Genomic DNA, 5,371 nt, shown 5'->3' with positions numbered 1-5,371 from the left:
TGACTTCCAGCACTACTGTACTCCCACTTTGCTCGTTCTTACACCACCTTAACCCTCTGCCTGAGACTCAGCCATTGAAGACGGGTCGGCAGAGGCTGACAGAGGGGGTGCTGGGGAGGCAGCTCAGGCTGCAGAGTTCCTCCATTTCAGAAAGGAAATCTCAAGAAATACAGAGCACTGAATTCCTTCATGAGGGAACCATAACCATTCTCTCCAGTAAAAAGTTACAAACCCAGCACAATTTTACCCAGTTTCCCTGGATTATTATAATGGTTTTCTTAGGGATGGATGCAGCTCTAACATACCTCTAGCCCGGGGATGGGGGGTGGAGGAGCATCTTCCCACTGAGCCTTCAAGCCACCAGCAGCTCCAACCGATCCTTTCACTGGGCACACCTGGCAGAACCAAGTCCCAGCACACTAAGTAGAAGGCTGCCAAAGAGACACCAAGTTATTCTGAGAGCTGATTGAACAAAGTGCTTGTGAATTGTGTGGAAAAATGTACCCAAGTGGCTGCAATTTTCTCTTTAAAAAAAAAAAAAAGGAAAATAGAGCTTGGCCTGATTGCACCATTGGTCCCATAAGACCTGTGGCTGTCCCATGCAGCAGCGGTACGGGGGGCAGGAGCAGACAACAAAGCACCTCTGAGGTGTGGTACCCCCAGCAAACACTGAGATGACAAGGCTACTCGAGGCCTAAGAAGCAACAACTGCCTTGCTGAGGGGAAAAAAAACCCACCAAAGGAATGGAGTGGTTTTCTTGCAAAGCCACTTCTCAGCTGCTGGGTTCCCCTCCAACTGTCACACTTCAACAGCTTCTGAAGGACTGGAAATCACGACACAGTGGAAGAGACATGCCCCCCACAAAAGGCACACTGCAAACATTTCAGGTAGGCATCTTCCTGGGCGATTGGGTTGAGGTTTTCACCAGCAGAAATGGACTCCTTACACAAACAGAGTCAGGACCTGCTTCTCTTCCATCACGTGTGGGTCTCTGGGAAATAATGCAGAGGACTATGCCGTGACAGTGGGCACTGGGAGCAGCCTCTCAGGTCTTCCAGTCAGGCACTGGGACAAAGAAGTTCTTAGTGATTCTTCTTCACTTCAGCTGGCAAAGGATTATTTTTTTTCCTTCTGTCCATGTTCACTCACAGCTGCCTCTGATCCCCTTCTCCCTTCACGACAGCTCAGCCAAGTGTAACTCTTCTCCCCTTTCCCATCTGTTGGAGTCACCCTTATCTAAACCCTCCTAAAAATTTGAGAGCAATAAAATATAAATACTTGCAGCTCTAGCCCTCCCAATCCTGCATCCTCTCTCTTTGCATTCAGCATGACTCAGGCCCTTGAGACAGATCTACCCTCACTCAGTACTGAATACATTCTCAGTTACTCCTTAAGTACTACCATCATCATGCTACAACCAGTTACCACACGATTACCTTCCATTTGAGCTCCCTGATCACGCAGATGAACTTCATGCTTTAGGGCAAGATGGCCAAGTATAGGCAACTGAGGATTTAAAAAAACCCAAAACTAAACCCAAACCAATTTAAAACACAAGCCAGATACAATTTTTAGTCCTATATTAAAATCTTTTTGTTCAAGATTAAGTATCTGAGAGAGAAGTGTTTTGTAAGTTCAGCAGGAAAAAAAAATCATCAGAATAGATCTATTATTCCTAAAATGGAAAGCAAATGGAGACAGGAAAAACAGCACTTTCCACAGTTTTACCCCAATGCCCTACTCCTCTGACAGGCTTGGGTCATTGTAGCTCTGAAGCCTTTGGGTAAGAAGAATGTTTATGGTGTTGCTACACAGACACTGCAAATAGTTCCTTCCTTCCTTCCTTTATTGAAAAGTATTCGGCAGAAAATGCATCTCAAATAATTACATGTCTGAGACACATCCCATAACTCTTTTTGAAAATACACTTGGCTATTACTCGCTGCTGGCCAAGTCTAGATTAGTGTCAAAATTCCTATTATGGAGTTTTGTTTTTTTCCTCATATTAACTTTTTGGCCAGGTGTAGACCATGTGGTTAACATAAAAAGCTCACACAGAGGGTTAGGTGTCTGTATTTTATATATAAAACCAGAAGAGAATCAAATTAGGTGGAGAAATCACTGCAATGCAGAAGAGTACATTTATTTACAGGCTAATAAAAATATATTGTATTCAGCTTAGCTAGATGTATACATTTTGTCTGCTACAGAAATGAGATTAACCCATGATGTGATAACATCTGGACAGATACAATAAATACCTGAATTTTGTTTGATACAACTGTGGATTAACATATTGAGATGGATACAAACCCCCTTCACTGCCAGGAATACAATTCTATGAAGGAAATACTACATAGAGCCTTTGATCAGAGTTAAATTTATTGCCATAAAGTACTTTCCTTAACTTACATGCTCTTAATTAACATTGGTCCCAGACGCCAAAAAACACTTTCCATCTTTAGCTTAAAATACAATTATCTCACTGAAGATTTTTTTTAATAGGCAAGGAATTATCTACTCAAGAAATCTGAAGAATTCTCTTTAGAATATTCTTTTTAAGTAAAAATATATATACACACAAGTAAACTGTTTTACACTTTAAAAAATAAAAATTAAGTCTGAATACTGACTTTCCTTGGAAATTCATCCAAGTCGAATTCATTCAACCTCTGGGAATCAGCAGGACTGAGTTTTCCAGTTACTGACAAAGGGGAGAAGACACATTTGTCGGTTTAATCTGGAAATCCCAACTTGCAAAACTTTTCTCAGTTTAAATACTAATCTCTAAGCATCTCAGTATGACTACAGTAAACCAGTGCGTTAAACCAGGTGGTAGGAAGTACGGAGTACATGGAGACAGACTGTAGTGTCTGAGCAAAGTCCTCCCATTCAGGGCTTCCTAAACAAAGATTATAAAAACTGGAGGGAAGGAAATCTGATGGTATTTTACTGCTACCTGATTTGTCTACTCCTAGTCATTCTCCTCAACAACTGTTCCTTCTGTCTATGTCATACATCTGTCTGAAAATAGACAAGGTAAGAGCAGAGCAACTTCCAGAAGATGAAGGAAAGAGCATCATGAGAAACTGGCAGACAAGGAATGTTAGGAAAAGAACTCTAGAAAAACATTCTCCTGCTTCAGGCTAAAAAAAACCAAACTGATCAAAAGCATTAAGTGGAAAATAAGGTGTGCCAAGAAGCAAGGAAGAATGACTAAATGAAAATTTTCCTTTCCCTCAAATAAAGGGAAATTGTACAGACAATTTTAATGCCTTTAAGAGTTACTGGACTAGCTGGATGAGCCTCATTTCTTACGACAGCAGCAAGATTTCACACAGCCACGACTTTCAAAGACAAAGGCTTGGATTTGAACTATCCTCTTTGACAGAGAGGATGTCAAAGTGCCTGGGCCAGAGACAGTTTCAGAGTGCACTCTGCTTGAGTAACTGTCACAAAAACACAAGTTTAGATGCAAAGTTATGGCAGCACATTTATCTGCTAACACACAGCCAACGTGTCCTCAAGTTTCTGAAGCTTCAGAAAAAGAAACATGCCTGGGGACCTGTTTCTTCTTCTTCACAGAGCTTTATTTTTAAGTACTAGTTTCTGTTTGGTGAAAACTGTACAGCTTTGACTATTTTAAAAACCGTCAACAGGATGCTGTATGACAAGGACAACTATAAAAAAAAATGAACCAAATAATGTCATTCCACTGAGTAAGTGGAACTCATGCGCGCACGCACACACACACACACCAATCATGTAAATAGCAAAGTTAAGGGATTTATAAATAGCAAAATCTTTGAATAAAGTATATACATTTTTAGGCTTTTTCTATAAACTTACATATATATATATATATATAGTGCTCCTAAGAGAGACAAGTAACTGTGTTCTACATCACAATTTAGAACGTAAGATTAGTTGATGTTACTCTAAAGGCCTTTGAGGTTTTCTCCTTATGTATGCACACCCCACACAGTAACACTCCAAGGATGTCTTTTCACACTGGTTCCTCTCTCAATGTGCAAAATCTTCTCTCTTCACATCCCAGTTCAACAGCCTGCAGAGCAGCGAGCGGGGAAGCCGGCACTGCACGCGCTTACAGTGAAGAGCTTGCACACGTGGAGAGCTGCACTTCACCAAGAGATCGACAGACAGAATATGAGAAACTGGCTAAGAAACCATCCACAACATTCCCATCTGCAGGCATGCCCTGGGCCTTTAGATGTACACCAATTACAAGCTATTTTAAGATACACTGCTCTTACAAAAGGAGTAACGTTCTGTTTCAACAGTAAGACAATTACAGGTTAATACGACTGCCGTAGCACAGATAGGGCCAGACACCGTATGATTCCGAGCACCTCCTGGAAAGTACTGTGCACTCGACTTCCACTGCTGTAAAGATTATTTTAATGTGAAATGAATATGATCAGTACCCATCAAAAGCACTCAGCATTTCATAAGGTCAAGCTAACAATGACCAGCTCAGACCACGCCGCATTAGCGGTAACCATGTCCATTCAAGAATGAAGGCTAAATTGATGATGCTCAGAAAAAAAATACCACCAAAGGGCCCACATAATTGTGAGGATTTTAAAAACTGATTTTGCTTTTAAACCCCCGTAATACTCTGTTTAAATACCTTTGGAGCAAGTTTCAAAGGGAACAACTGGCAGTGAATTCATTGAAACAATGCCAAAAATCACACTCAAAGTTATCATGGGCTGAAAGATCACAATTAGCAAGTACTCCACTGTCCCATTTGTGCTTTGATGATCTTTACTCAAATAAAAAATCTGCTTTTAACTATTCTGAGAGAGAGAGAGAGAGAAGAAAAAATAACTTTCTTTCAAAAGTTGCAGTTCAAAAATCCTAAGCACAAAACTTAGGGATGCAATGGTAAAATCTAACACTCCCATTCTTCTGGAGTTAAAGCTTGTTTCACACCAAACTGCACACCAGTCGTCCTTTTAAAACATCAAAGGGTCAAAATGAAGCTGGCCACATTTTACTCTACTTCCTTGGGGACACCAATGAGATTAAAAGTTGAACGTATTGAGGTTATCCTTTTAAGAAATTCCATGCTTTGGTGATTATTATTGAAAGAAAATTCATTTCACAAGCCGTGTGTTATCTGACTACTGTGTGTCACGCAAAAGACAGTTTTCCACACTAAGAATTGCTCACAAGGAAGCCCTGAGGTAACCGCCTTTTTTCCAGGCAACAGTAATACAGTTCCCTTTGACATTTAATCATCCTTTTACAACCTACACTAGTATATGAAACTTGGAGCAGTCAATATTGATTATCAATTGTTCCCAAAGATGGGATCTGTCCAGTTGGTTTGTCGTTTGTTTGTTT

Source organism: Gallinula chloropus (assembly GCF_964237585.1).
Source record: "Gallinula chloropus genome assembly, chromosome: 3".
Lineage (NCBI taxonomy): Eukaryota > Metazoa > Chordata > Aves > Gruiformes > Rallidae > Gallinula > Gallinula chloropus.
This window is presented reverse-complemented; position numbering follows the sequence as displayed.